Below are 14,654 nucleotides of genomic sequence, written 5' to 3'. Positions count from 1 at the left end.
GCGGGGCTCGAACTCACAGACCGCGAGATCGTGACCCGGCTGAAGTCGGACGCTTAACTGACTGCGCCACCCAGGTGCCCCTAAAGGTGAATTTAATCATAACGGATTCAAGGAAAAATCCCTAAAAGCTGGATTGCTGAGTCAATGTGATGCAAATGTATATTTTTGCAAACTTTTAAAATGAAAGGTTTTAGCTTTAAACTTTAAATTTGACTCGTATGTAAAGTGTACATACCTATGTATGTAGAGTGAAGTGGTCAAGTCCTAAGCGAGCAGTCTGAAGCGTTTCCCTGTTGTGCGCACACTCATGCTGCCCCTCTCCCATCAAGGCAGAAGGCCGCCAGCGCTCCAGAAGCCTCATGCCCCCTCTGTTGTCACCCCTTCTCAGACACCGCCTTCCACTCTAACTGCTGCCTCAAAACCACTTTGGCCTGTTTTGCGTTTGTTGGTTTTTAATTTATTAAAAAAAATTTTTTTTACATTTATTTATTTTTGAGAGACAGAGACAGAGCGCAAGTGGGGGAGCAGCAGAGAAGGAGACACAGAATCCAAAGCAGGCTCCAGGCACTGAGCTGTTAGAGGGGCTTGAGCTCACGAACTGTGAGATCATGACCGGAGCCAAAGTTGGATGCTTAACCAACTGAGGCACCCAGGTGCCCCTAGATCATTTTTTGTAAAATTTTTTTAATGTTTTTTTTACTTGTGAGAGAGAGAGAGAGAGAGCACGACAGAGCGTGAGTGGGGGAGGAGGGGCAGAGAGCCAGGGAGACACAGAATCCAAAGCAGGCTCCAGGCTCTGAGCCATCGGCATAGAGCCCAACAAGGGGCTCGAACTCACAAACCCTGAGATCATGACCTGAGCCAAAGTCGGATGCTTAACCGACTGAGCCACCCATGCACCCCTCTTTTTAATTTATTTTAGAGTGGGGTATCTGGGTGGCTCAGTCTGTTAAGCAACTGACTCTTGGTTTCGGCTCAGGTCATGATCTTGAGGTTCACAAGTTCGAGCCCCACGTTGAGCTCCTCTGCCTCGATGATACTGTGGAGCCTGCTTGGGATTCTCTCTCTCCCCCTCTCCCTCTCTCTCTCTCTCTCTCTCTCTCTCTCTCTCTCTGCGCCTCCCTTGCTTCTCTCTCTCTCAAATAAATAAACTTAAGAAAATTAGAGAGAGCACAAGTGGGGGAGAGGGGCAGAGGGAGAGGGAGAGAATCCCAAGCAGGCTCCACACTCCGTAGAGCCCAATGTGGCTTCGATCCCATGACCCCGGGATCATGATCTGAGCCAAAATCAAGAGTCAGACTCTCACTCAACCGACTGAGCCACCCAGGCGCCCCCAGAATATGCCTTACTCGACCATTTTTGTTATTGGTAAGGCTTCTGGTCAGCGGTAGACTATTAATAATTAAGTTTGGGGGGAGTCAAAAGTTATACGTGGATTTTCCAGTACACGAGGGTGGAGGGGTTGGTGCCCCTGTTCAAGAGTCGACCGTGGTGGATGCGTTTTAAATTTGGCTACTTTCATTTAACGCTATGTCTATCAAACTCATCAGCACTGTTGTGAGTCACATTCGTTATTTTTCATTGGTATATAAAATCGGGGATTTTTCAATGGGATACACAGTACCCCATTATGTGTTTTAATGAGTATACCACAGCTCATTTTTCAGTGCTGGGAGGGTTGATGGGCCCTCAGCTGTTGGCCAGTGTGAACAACGTTGCTGTTAATGTTCTCACATGTGCCTTTTTTGCACATACATACAGCTTTGATAGGAGAATTGCTGGTCAGGGGTGTACTTAAATTCAGTGTTCGTAGGGACTGACAAATGGTTTCCAAAGGGGTCCTCTCGGCTTAGCCCGCCATCAGCAGAGCAGGAGGGATGCAGCCGCTCCATACCCTCACTGACCCTCATTTCTGTTGTGACTATGACTATAATTATTCTGGAGGCACATTGTGGTTTCATTTTGCCTTCCTTTGCATGACTGAAAATTTTGAGGCGTCCTCTCATTTACCCTTGACCATTTGGACTTGCTATTTTGGGAAGTGTCTATGTAAGTAAGGCTAGTTCTTTGTCAACGTCTCCATTCAGTCATCTGCCTTTTTCTTATTGATTTGTAAGAGTTCTTGGTGTGTTCTGGATATGAGTCCTTAGATGTATGTATTGCAAGCCTTTTCTTCCTTTCAGTAGATTACCTTTTCAACTCTTAATGGTGTCTTTGAGGAATCATTCTTGATTTTAATGATTTAATCTCTTTTTTGGTGAGTTGAAGAAATTTTTGCTACCCCAAGGTCATGAGGACATTCTTTTATGTTTTGTTCTAGAAACTTAATTGTTCTATATTTCACATGTAGGCTTATGATTATTTCAAATTGGTGTTTGTCTTGTATACTGTAAAGCAGGCATCAGGATTACTTCTCCCTATGGGTACCAAGTAGATCCAGCACCATTTATTCAGTGGACAGAATCACAGCTACGGAAGATGCCCGTGTCCCATCGTAATCCCAGAATTTGGGAATATGTTGCTTTACATGGAAAAAGGGATTTTGCAGAGATAATTGTATTAAGGATCTGGAGATGGGATATTATTCCGGAAGAGGCAGCTGGGCCAATGTCATCGTAAGCATCCTTAGAAATGGATGAGACAGGCAGGGGTGAAGGGTAGAGGGAGATCTGATACAGAGGAAGAGGTCGGAACGATGCAGCCTTTGCTGGCCTCGAAGGTGAAGGAAGGGCCTTGAGCCGGGGAATGTGAGCAGCCTTCTCAAGCTGGCAAAGGTGAGAACATGAGTTCTCTCCTGGAGCCTCCAGAAAGGAATGTGGCCCTGATGACATGTGGTCATCAGCCCAGCGAGACCTGCATCAGATCTCTGACCCACAGAACTTGGAGACAATCGGTTTGTGTTGTGCTAAGCCACTCAGTCTGTGAGAACTTGTTACAGAAGCAAACAACTGACATACCCCTGATGCGATTGTGGCATGTCTGTTAGCCAGCAGGTAGCCCGTTGGGACCCTATTCTGTTGCTTGTTGTTTTTGCTACACTTGAGCCAATACCAAGTGCTTTTAGTTACTCTGGCTTTATAACCTGTCTTGGTATATGGTGCTGTCAGACCTCCAGTTTCTTCTTCTTCAAGCCTGTTTGGATGTGTGGTTTTTTTTTAATGTTTATTTATTTTTGAGAGAGAGAGCGCAGGAGAGGGGCATAGAGAGGGGGAGAGAGGTTCTCAAGCAGGCTCTGTGCTGGCTGCAGAGAGCCCGATGTGGGGCTTGAATCCACAAACCGTGAGATTATGAACTGAGTCGAAGTCAGACGCTGAACCACCTGTGCCACCCAGGCACCCCTTAAAGATTTTCTTTCGTTCTTCCTTGACCCACCTGGAGTTTCCAGGAATTTCTGCGTGTAGTGTGAGATGCGAGCCCAAGTTCATTTTTTACTTGTAGATAACACAGTCCTTTCCCAGGCCTTCTTATTGGATAGTCATATATCAAAGTTCTACCAGGAAGGTCTGTTTCTGGACTCTCTCTCTCTCTCTCTCTCTCTCTCTCTCTCTCTCTCTTTAAAAGCTAATTAGTCTCCATGCCCAACGTGGGGCTTAAAGTCACAACCCTGGGATCAAGAGTCACATGCTCCTACTAACTGAGCCGGCCAGGTGCCCCCGGACTCTCTTCTCTTCCCTTCTCTCTCATTGGCCGGCTGTTCCCCGGACCACTAGCCATTCTGAACTGAGGCACAGTCCCCCTGCCACTAAGTCCCCCTGCCACTAACCTGCATGAGCCTCTGGCAAGTCAGTGCATTCACATAGCTCTTTCCTTTTTGGGGAAAGTTCATAGAGTGGGCTATTTGGATTGCGGTTGTTTAGGGCCTCTGACTCTCTCCATGCTGCGGGCCCTTCCGGATTGACCAGGAAGTGCCTATGTGTGCTCGCACCCCAGCAGGGCTGCTTGGGGTTTGCTGAGCTTCTTGGATATGTAAGTCAATGTTTTTGTCAACTGTGGAAAAGTTTTGCCATTATTTTGACAACTGTTTTTTTTTTTTCCTGTGTCAGTCCTACCTTTCTCTCCTTCTCAGGTTCTTTTTGTTTTTTATGAAGTTTTTTTTTTTTTAATGTTTGTTGATTTTAAAAATTTTTTTAAATTTTTAAAATTTATTTTTGAGACAGAGAGAGACAGAGCACGAATGGGGGAGGGGCAGAGAGAGAGGGAGACACAGAATCGGAAGCAGGCTCCAGGCTCTGAGCTAGCATCAGCACAGAGCCCGACGCGGGGCTCAAACTCATGGACGGTGAGATCGTGACCTGAGCTGAAGTCGGACGTTTAACCGACTGAGCCACCCAGGCGCCCCATGTTTGTTGATTTTTTAAGAGAGAGAGAGAGAGACAGGGACAGAGCGCAAGGGGGGAGGGGCAGAGAGAGAAGGAGACACAGAATCCGAAGCAGGCTCCAGGCTCCCAGCTGTCAGCACAGAGCCCGACGCGGGGCTCGAACTCACAAACCGAGAGATCATGACCTGAGCCGAAGTCAGGTGCTTAACCGACTGAGCCACCCAGGCGCCCCATCTCCTTCTCAGGTTCTAACACACATATGTTAACCCTTTAATATTGTCCAGCAGGTGCCTGAGACGGCTTGCTCATGTTCTTCAACATTTTCCTGTTCTTCAGATTGGATAATGACCCTTAGTCTGTCTTTAAATTCACTCTTCTATCAGCTTCAGTCTGCTGTGAATCCCATATGGTGATTTTTTTTTTTGTCATTTGTAGGATTTTTATTTGGTACTTTTTAACAGCTTCTATTTTCTATTGAGATTTCTCTTCATTCATTAGACCATATTTTCCTTTAATTATTGAGTATCTTAAAACAACTGCCTTAAAGTTTTTCTCTGTCAAACCTAAAATGGGGCTCAGGGTTGACTTTTGTCGATTCTTTTTTTCTTTTTTTTTTTTTTTTAATTTTTTTTTTCAACGCTTATTTATTTTTGGGACAGAGAGAGACAGAGCATGAACGGGGGAGGGGCAGAGAGAGAGGGAGACACAGAATCGGAAACTGGCTCCAGGCTCTGAGCCATCAGCCCAGAGCCTGACGCGGGGCTCGAACTCCCGGACCGCGAGATCGTGACCTGGCTGAAGTCGGACGCTTAACCGACTGTGCCACCCAGGCGCCCCTCTTTTTTTCTCCTTGATAATAGCCACATCTCCTGTTTTCTTTGCATGCTGAGTGACTTTACTGTTCATTGCTTGTTGTGGATAATACGGTATAGTCTCTAGATTCTGTTATCTTCTTTTGACGATGACAGTGTGCGCTTTCCGAGGCCAGATCACTAAGAGCTCTGCAGCTTGCGCCTTCTTTCCTGCGGATTCCCACTCCAGGGGACGCCAGCCCTGTGTTGGGAGGACACTGGAGCAGCTTGTGGAGAGGCCCCTGTGGGGTGGAACGGAGGCCGCCTGCCAATATCCAGAAACACCCGAGTCAGCCATCTTGGTAGCCCACCTGCAGCCCCAAAGCTGGCTCACCCACCCCGAATTCCCGACCGAAGAAACTGCACATGATAATCAATGTCTACTGTTGTTTTCAACCATTAAGTTTTGGGGTAACGTGACACATGACAATCAAGAATAGACAAGTTCCCGGGGCATGGATCCTGGTGTCTCTGCCATACGCCAGGGACGTTCGTGGGCTTGGACGAGGTGTCCACTCCAGCGGGCCCAGAGCTCCCACGACAGTTGTTCTGTGGCAAGCCCGGAGGCCTCACCATCCGTGCAGCCCCGTCCTCAGCCAAGGACAGTGGGAACTCTGAGACTCCCCTCTCCACGGATTCCAGCAGCACCACTGCATCCTCAGCTCAGTAATACGGGGTGGCCTGGCTGGACGCCATCTCTCTGTGCCAGGGTGGGAGACTGCCACAGTAGCAAGCTGGGGTGGGCAAGGTGGACCTCAGGAATTTCTCTTCCCTGGGGATCGCAGTCCTGCATTTCCTGTTTTTCATACCTGAAAAGGGCTGCCTCGTCTGCTTTGTCCATGTTAATGATTGGTTGCAGTAGAGGGCCAGTCTGGCAGGATTCTCTCCAATAGCCCATACAGGAGCCTCAATCAAATGTGTTTTTTTCAAAGGCAAGCTCTTTCTACGTTTGTGGGCAACCTGGGGAGCTCTGCATCAAGCCTAGAATTTAGTTAGTGGTGATGGACTGACGTTGGTTTCTTAGTTGTGATAAAGCTACCACGGAAATGTAAGGTGTGGACATTAAAGGAAATGGGTGGGGGGAGCTCTGTGTTACCTGTGCATCTTTCCTGTAAATGTGACATTATTGCAATAAAAAATGTTAAATGATCCATCTGGCTGGTACAGGAGTGAGGGAGAGAGGCCAGGCTCTGTGTCCTGTGTGGCTTCCCAGCAGGCTGGCTCTGAATGGCGGCTCCTGCTGCCTCCGGTCAGTCCCCAACTCAGGCTGGTGAAGCCGGTCACTAGTCCAGAACAGCCGTGGTCCAAAGCGTCCCCCAAGCTGTTACCAGGGCTTACACTTTCCGGCAGGCCCAGGGCTTGGGAAGACCTTTCATGTTCTTCTCTTTGTTGTTTTGGGTTTTGAATTCCTGCAATCTTCATAATTAGAAAAAGAAGCGCTACTTTAGCACAAACCAGTGGTTCTTTAGCCAAAGCCTGAATGAGTGGGCAGCGCTGGCCGCAGCCCTGACCCTAGTGGTCCTCGACCTGGGGCAGTCCCCGCGGAGGACGAGGGTGCGGGGGCCACAGGAGGGACGGGCGCGGCATGGCGTAGGTCGCCCCTTCTCTCATCACTGTCCTCGGTGCTGCGGCATCGCTTCCTTCCCTCCGCCGAGGCTGCAGAGACCCAACCCGCCGGCAGCCGGGCCGTGGGAGGTCGGAGGCAGGAAGAAGCGCCCCAGGAGCGGGGAGCGGGCGGGGCCGGAGCGGCGGGCGGGGCCTCGAGGCGCGTGGCCAATGGGCCGGGCGGGACTTGTGGGGCGGGGCCAGGGCGGAGGCAGCCCCGCGTCCCGGGCTGTGGCAGGTCCCTAACCTCTGGGGTCGCCCGGCGGCCGCCTCCCTATCCCGCGGCCGGATCGCGCGAACTTGCCTGCCCGGCTACCCCCGCTCCCCTCGGCGCCCACCTCCACGCCGCGGCTGCCCGCGCCATTCCCCCGCCCCCCCTCCCCCCCCCCGCAGCCGGGCGTGCCCCGCGCTTCCTCGAGGGAAGGCCGCCGGGCAAATGGGAGCATGTGCCCTCAGGAAGGCGGGCTCTGACCTCACGCGGCCATTGCTTCCTGCCAGCCGCTCCCCACGGGCGCTGCCCAACTGCCCCGCTGTGCACACGGAAGCCTCACACCCTGCCCAAGGTCGTACAGCTAGTAAGAGAGATGTGGGTTGAACGGTGTCCGCCCAAAGATATGTCCAAGTCCTAACCCCCTGCCTGTGAATCGACTTTATTTGGAAATAGGGCCTTTGCAGGTGTAATCAAATAAGGATGAAGTTCTTAGGGGGGCCCTAATCCAATGACTGGCGTCCTTAAGAGAAAATAGGGGTACCTGGCAGGCCCAGTTGGTGGAGCATGAGGTTCTTGGTTGGGGTTATGAGTTGGGAGTCCCAACTTTGGGTATAGAGATTACTCAAAAAAAGTCTTAAAAAAAAAAAAAGAGGGGGGTGCCTGGGTGGCTCAGTCCATTAAGTAACCGACTTTCGATTCTGGCTCAGGTCATGATCTTGCTGTCTGTGTGATCAAACTCCACATCAGGCAGAGCCTGCTTGGAATTCTCTCACTCCTTGTCTTTCTGCCCCTTTCCGGCTTGTGTGCAAGCTCTCTCTCTCTCTCTCTCTCTCTCTCTCTCTCTCTCTCCTTCAACAATCTTTAAAAAATAAAATCTTAAAAAAAAAAGGAAGATAAAACAGACAGGTGGACACACAAGAAGGAGGCTGTGTGAAGACAGAGCCCAGGAGTGGACCGATGCCAAGGCAAGCCTAGGGACACCAAGTACTGCCCATCATCACCAGAAGCTGGGAAGGGACCAGGAAAGATTCCCCCTGAGAGCCTCAGAGGGAGCATGGCCCTACATGCGCCCCAGCTTCAGGCTTCTGGACTCCACAACTGTGAAACAGTAACCGTGTTGTTTGATGGCACTTTAGTGGGGCCCTAAACTACCTGTTAAAGTGCAACCAGGACAAGGAGACTGGCCACCCAGGTCCAGGCAGCAGTGCCACCTGGAGATAGACACAGAGTTGTGTGTACCTTCCAGAGGGACTCAGCCAGCCTGGGAGGAGCCAAGGAAGGCTTCTGGAGAAAGTAGTCTCCCAGCTCAGATCTGATGTGTGGGCAGGGGGAGAAGAAGTTCAATTTGACATCCAACAAGGGTGGGTGGGTGTGGCTGTCCAAGGGGCGACATCCAGCGGGGAGGGAGTCAGCTTCAGACACTGGAGCTCTGGGGAGAGGGCTGGGCTGGAGAGGCACAGGCAGTGTCCTTCCCACTCTTGAAAGTCCAACACTGGCTGAGGAGTGGGTTTTGTGTGAAGGACACGGAGAAGTCATAGCAGGATTTTATTTTTATTTATTTTTTATTTTGTTAATGCTTATTTTCGAGACAGAGAGTGCATGTGCAAGGCGGAGGAGGGGCAGAGAAAGGGAGACAGAAGATCTGAAGACAGAAGAGAAAGGGAGACAGAAGATCTCTGCACTGACAGCAGAGAGCCTGATGTGGGGCTCAGACTCACCAACCTTGAGATCTTGACCCAAGCCGAAGACAGACGCTTAACTGACTGAGCCACCTGGCGCCCCGAGGAGTCAAGCAGGACTGGTCATGGCTGACATGGTCAGTTTTGTGGTTTAGAAAAATTCCCTGCTCTGTACCGACAGTGGGGAGCCTGCTTGGGATTCTCTTTCCGCCCCTCCCCCACTCAAGCGCATGCTCTATCTCAAAATAAATAAAACTTAAAAAAGAAAAAGAGGGGCGCCTGGGTAACTCAGTTGAGCTTCCGACTTCGGCTCAGGTCATGATCTCATGGCTCATGGGTTCGAGCTCTGTGGCAGGCTCTGTGCTGACAGCTCAGAGCCTGGAGCCTGCTTGGGATCCTGTCTCCCTCTCTCTCTGTCCCTCCCCTGCTCACATTCTGTCTCTCTCTGTCTCTGTCTCTCTCAAAAATAAAATAAACATTAAAAAAAAAACCACAAAAGAAACATTCTCCTGGTTGAATGCAGAGCATGGACTGGAGGGGGCCAAGGCTGCCTCTTACTGGAGAGAGACTGGATCAGAAGGGACGTAGGAAGTGGAGTCCCTGGAGGGTGTGGGGGAATGCTAGGTGGGGTCTCCAGGAAGCGGCTTTTGGGGGCAGGAGGGTCTGTGTTTGCCTCCAGGACCGGACCCTGGCCTTGGGCTTTGGTTTGCTCTTGGAGGTGACCACTGAGACTCTGATGACAGGTGCTTCAGGCCTCTGGAAGGCTCTGGGGGGGTCAGCCCCAAGGTGGAAGGAGAGAGGGTGGACAAACCTCCTGCTCAGGCCTCTTAGCCAGGACTTGGACGGGAGAGCCCTCAGCCAGGCTTCAGTCCACATGTCTATCTTCCCTGCCTGACAGCGACCCCCATGCCACGGAGGGTTGGCCACTGTGGCCCTGAGGAGCCTCGCAGTGCTGCCTGCTGGCTCCTGGTGGCTGTCCCAGCAGACTGAAGTGGCCCTCGGGCCAGGTGGGAGCACAGGCAGAGCCAGACCTCGGAAAAGACAAGTTTCCAAGTCTGGAGAGTGTAGCGAGTGGGCAGGGCTGGGAAGGGGCTGCTGGGAAGGTGGGGTGTGGGGAGGTCCCCCCCGCCTGCTCTGCCTGGGCTGGGGGAAGGGCCTCTATTCCTTCCCCTCCTTGGAGGCAGGGGCCACCTGGGGCATGGGAGGAGGGGTGGCTTAAGACTGCCAGTTTCCACTTGGAAGCCCTCTTTATTTGGCCAGGGATGGAGAAAGGCTGGGGTCAGAGTGCACACATCCCCATGGAAACAGCGATGAGCCTGGCCCCTCAGGGACCCTGGCCCTGGCAGGGGATGGGGCTCCTTGGGCTCAGGGGCCTGGGCTCTGCTTTTGGCAGCAGCTCTTCCGGGGAGGTCAGGCGGTGAGCTGCAGGGCATGTGGTGGGGAGAAGCAGGGAGGCAGAGAGTGCTCCAGCCACGGCCGCACTGGAAACAAGAGGGAGACTGCAGTGTGCCTCCTGGAGCCGCATGCCCAGAGTAGGCGGCTAGTGCAAGGCAGGCGGCCAGAGGGGCACAGCAGCAGACCTCGTGTTCAGGGGACTCCCCGCTCCTCTTGAGCCCTTGTTCTGTCTGCTGGTGCCAGCAGGCAGGCCTGGACTCCTCTGGCTCTAAAGGCCTTGCCCAGCTGGCCTTGCCTAAGAAGGTGGGAGGGGTGCTGTGGGAGCTGAGATGGAGGGCAGCTGAACCCCACCAGGGCAGAGCGGGGCAGCGCTCGCCCCATCATCTGTTAATTGCCCGCCTCTGAGTACGGAGTTTTTGTCCAGAGAAATGACAGGAGTCTCTTTGAGACTCCGCCCCAGCTGCTGCCGTCCCAGTGTGTCTGGGATCCCTCTGGGCCCACCGGGCTTGGGGCTGTGCCTCTCATGGCGCTCCCCCGCACGCCTGGGGCCTGTTTTCCAAGAAGATGTTTTCTCAGCCTGTCCCGCACGGAACTACCCAGGCTCTCAGAATTGCCAAGCTCTGTACGCACTGAAATAGCCACCCCAGGGACGACTGCCTACCTGTGGAAGCCTCACACGTGAACACCTGTGGGGGGCACAGATGTACCCGCACACGAAGGCCTCTTCACCCAGCAGTCCGTCTGTGCATGGGGGGGTGTCCTGAGTCTTCTGAGAGCCTCTTTTTCACACCGAGGGAGACTCAGCCATCGGAAATATGGTCTCCACAGGGCGAGGCCCCTGGAGTGTGCAGGGCTGGAGGGCTGTCCTGCTGGTCAGGCTCGCTGAAAAGGGCTCAGGACCTCCTTGAGTCAGCCAGGCTGAGCCCGGGGAGGACTGCACTGGGCGGGAAAAGACCAGCCAGCCCCAAATCACTTTCTTCAAGAGAATCTAAACACACACTTGCATGTTTTGAATAAATTTGCATATTGATCATACTATTCTAAATGCATTTTTTTTCCTCAGGAGAGGAGCTTTAATTCCAAATCTGTGAAATCAAATGAGAGATGGTGGTATCTGTCTTGTACTACAAGATTTATAAGACAGTTTTCAGGTTTGTTCCCCAGAGGGATCCTGGGCCCCCAGAAAGGACAAGGACACCTATTCTCCCCACAGCCGGACAGATACCAAGGCTAAATGAGAGCATGAATGAGCCACCGTCCAGCTGGACACCTTGCCAGGAGCTCCGGTGGAGTCTGGCAGTGACTGCTGGGGGGGTCTCTTCAGTTATCTCAGGATCTCCAGCACCCTGCAAGGACACAGCACGCATTAGGACCTCATGGATACCTTTTGGCTGACAGCGTGAGCAATTCCCTAATTCCTTTCACTTGTGACACTGGGGAGGGTCTCATCCCTGCCCTGGCTTGCCCTATGCCAGTCCCTGCTCTGGTGGGAAGCAGCTTGGAGCCGGTCAAGGTGGGGACTCTGAAGTGCCCACGTCTAACGCAGAGTTTCCTACCAGGGTCCTACATTGGCGGAACTGTATGGACAGCCTTTGTATCCCCAGGCCCTCAGACACGATGCCGCCGCTCGGGGGAAGGAGACCTGCGGTGAGATGGCTCTTTGCAGCTGAGGCCAACCCCATAGAACGTGGCGGCTGGAGGCTGAGCAGGAAGACCCTGCTTGAAAGGGGACCTGAGCGGCACATCGTCGTGTCCACCATACCAGCCCCCCTGTCCTTACCACAGCCAGAGTGATCTCCTCAAAGCTGTGCTCTGACCACAGGCTGGCATTCCTAAGCCGCCCTGCCCCGCTGCAGCCTCATTGGAATGGCACATCGCCCAGCAGTTCCAGGGACCGAGTCCTCACTCTGACCACAGATCCCCCACTCCACCCAGCTCCAGGCCAGACTTGAGACCGGGGACGGGGTGGGGAACCGCTGAATCCACGCCCTGCAGATACTCTGCAGGAAGACTCCGACACCAGCGAGCTGGCCAATCCTTCTCCGGCCTGTCTTCCACGCTCCCTCCCATTGTTTGGGACCATCGGAAGCCAAGTGTGTGTGTGTGTGTGTGTGTGTGTATTGGGACCATCGGAAGCCGTGTGTGTGTGTGTGTGTGTGTGTGTGTGTGTGTGTGTGTGGAGGGGCAGTTGGAACTTGACCTCCGCCTTCCCCGCGCCACCGCGCTTCCTGTCCCGGGCGCCTTCTTCCCGCCCCCGAGGTAGGGGCGTGGGTGACCACCTGGGTGCCGGGCTGGCAGCCCCCGCGGGCTGGCCCCGCGGTGCCGCGCGCACCGGCCACCGCACCGCAGCCCGAGTGGCCCGTGTTGAGAGGAGGACGCGCGCGGCTGCCCGACGTCCCAGATCCACCGCCGCGCGCCCCCGGCAGGGGCCGCGATCGCGCGGGGCCGGCTCGCGGGCCGCGATTGGGCGCGCGGCCGTGACGTCACCCGGCGCCCGCTGGCTCCGGCCTCGGGCTCCCGGCTCCGGGCTTTGGGTTTAGCCGCCGCCTGGCGCGCGCCCGGCCGAGTAGCGGGAGCGGGACGCGCGCTCCGCGCTGCTCTGAGGCGGCTCGCGGGGTCCCGCGGCCCCGGCCCCCCGCGCGCCCCCTCCCCCCTCCCGCCCGGTCCCCGCCCCCCGCGCGCCGCCCCCCCCCCCGCTCCCCTCTCCCCCCTCCCGGTCCCCGCCCGCCCCCGCGCCCCGCCCGCCCGCGCGCCCCGCCCGGCGCGGATTTGAAAAGTCCGGCCGCAGCCCCGCGAGCGCGGCAGCCAATCAGCGGCGCGCACTTTCCCGCGGCTTCTGCGAGGCGGCGGCGGCCCGGCGGCGGCGGCGGCGGGCGGGAGGCGCGGGGGCGGGGTCGGCGCCGCGCGCGGAGAGCCTCGGCCTGGCCGCGCTGCGCCCGCCGCCGCCGCCGCCCCCTCCCCTCCCTCGGCCCTCCCTCCCCCGCGGCCCCGGCCCCCTCCCCGGCCCGCCGCCGCCGCCGCCGCCGCCGCCGCCGGAGCCGCCGCGCCGGGAGAGCCGCCGCCGCCGGAGGATGCGACGCACAACAGGTCACTGGAGCCGCCGGCTCAACCGCCGCCGCCGCCGCGGGCCCCGAGGGGCTGAGGGGTCCGGGGGCGCGGGGCCCGCGGGGCCGGGGCTGAGGGGCCGGGAGGAGCAGGCCGGCCGGCGGGGCGGGGGCGGCCGCGGCTAACGGGGCCGGGCGGAGGGCGGCCGCGGCCATGTTGGGCCCGGCCGCCGGCGGCTGCACCTGTGCCGGCCTGCGGGCCGGGCGGCCTTTGTTCGCGGCGGCGCCGAGCGGGCCGGGCCGGCCTTTGTGAGGCGCGGGGCCCGGCCGGCGGTGGGAGGGGCGCGCCGGGCCGGCGGGGAGGCGCTTTTTGTCTGCGGACGGTCCGCGGGTGACACTCGCGGGCGCCGGCCGTTGGTCAGCGCGGGCGCCCCGGAGCCGGGCCGGGCCTGGCCTTGGCAGGTGGAGGCGCGGGGACCCCGCCCGGGGCTGTCGGCGCGCGCCGCCCCGGCCCCCTCTCCCCCCGCCCCCCACCCGGCGCGGACCGGGAGCCCCCCCGGGGGGGGGGGTCTCGGGACGCGCGGAAGCCCGGCCGCCGACCGCACGGCTGCCGCGGCCCCACTCGCGAGAAGGGCGGTTGAAAATCTCGGGCGTTTAAAAAATGCTGGTCTTGAGTCTGGGTGGAAAGGTCGCGCGGGCCCGCGGCGCCAGTCCTCTCTCCCGCTGTGCCCGGGGGCCGGAGCCGCCCCAGGTTTGACATCCAGGTGGAAACTTAGTATCGCGGCTGCCCTTCCGCCGGGCCGCACGCTTGTGCAGCAGATGAGTGGGGGCTCTGGGTGCGAGAGTGAGAGCGTGAGCGTGAGCCTGCGAGGAACACGCCGCGGTGGTAGGGCGTGAGCGCGAGGCTTGGGCGCTGACAACCCACGCTTAGACTTTGGGGGCCTTGACTTTTACAGGAGTTAAACCCCGAGCTTCCTTGATCACTGAACAACTTCTGGAGCTCACGTAGGTACCCCGCGCACCGGTTACGTTGTGTTTCGTGTATTTTAAAATGAGGTTGTCAGGATGTTAAGTAAGAAGCCGTCCCATTGTCGCGGCTAGGACCTTACCTTTTATTTTTTCAAATGCTTTAAATGCCCTCGGTGTCTGTCTAAGTGTGAGAACAACAGTGCTTCAAAGTACAGCTGCAAACGGCAAGACGGAGGAAACCCGGCCTGTGCGCACAACCCTTGCCTTGTGTGCTCTTACCCCCCAACCGTCCATAGTTCAAATCTAAACTACCGACTGGAAGTGAAGGGGACTCATGCCTTAAGCATGATTACTTTGAGTCATTTCCTTTCCTTTTCTTCCATTTTCTCAGACGCCCCGCAGCCTTCAGTTTTGGGCTGATGGTTGGTAAAGAGAGGGCGTGCTGCGTGCTTGTGAGTTGGTGAGAGCTTTTGTGGAGAGCTCTGATCTCTTCTGCACAAAAATCCTCCCTCCGACTACATGACTGCGAGTCAGACTGGCCTCTGACTCCAGCTGTAAACTTTCTTGTGTAAGAGTTTCAG

At 56.0% G+C, this 14,654-nt stretch overlaps 1 protein-coding gene and 1 long non-coding RNA gene across 3 annotated transcripts in view; both read left to right on the top strand.

Annotated features, from left to right (window-relative positions):
* The first annotated feature begins 27 nt into the window (after nucleotides 1–27).
* On the top strand, nucleotides 28–6,319 carry LOC125159220 (uncharacterized). The gene is made up of 2 exons (XR_007149733.1): nucleotides 28–86; nucleotides 5,288–6,319. It is a non-coding gene; the product is annotated as an uncharacterized LOC125159220 (long non-coding RNA).
* A 6,729-nt stretch (nucleotides 6,320–13,048) lies between these two features.
* NSD2 (nuclear receptor binding SET domain protein 2) overlaps nucleotides 13,049–14,654 on the top strand; it is an 89,936-nt gene continuing 88,330 nt past the window's right edge. Inside the window, exon 1 of one of the 2 annotated variants that reach the window (XM_047847156.1) lies at nucleotides 13,049–13,147. The gene's annotated coding sequence lies outside the window, so the exon portion shown is untranslated. Of the gene's footprint in view, nucleotides 13,148–13,763; nucleotides 14,110–14,654 lie in introns of those variants that run through there. The other variant, XM_047847157.1, reaches the window with a different exon arrangement.

Source organism: Prionailurus viverrinus, unplaced genomic scaffold (assembly GCF_022837055.1).
Source record: "Prionailurus viverrinus isolate Anna unplaced genomic scaffold, UM_Priviv_1.0 scaffold_45, whole genome shotgun sequence".
In the NCBI taxonomy this organism is placed as follows: domain Eukaryota; kingdom Metazoa; phylum Chordata; class Mammalia; order Carnivora; family Felidae; genus Prionailurus; species Prionailurus viverrinus.
Note: the sequence above shows the minus strand (reverse complement) of the source record. Positions and strands in the feature narration are given on the sequence as shown.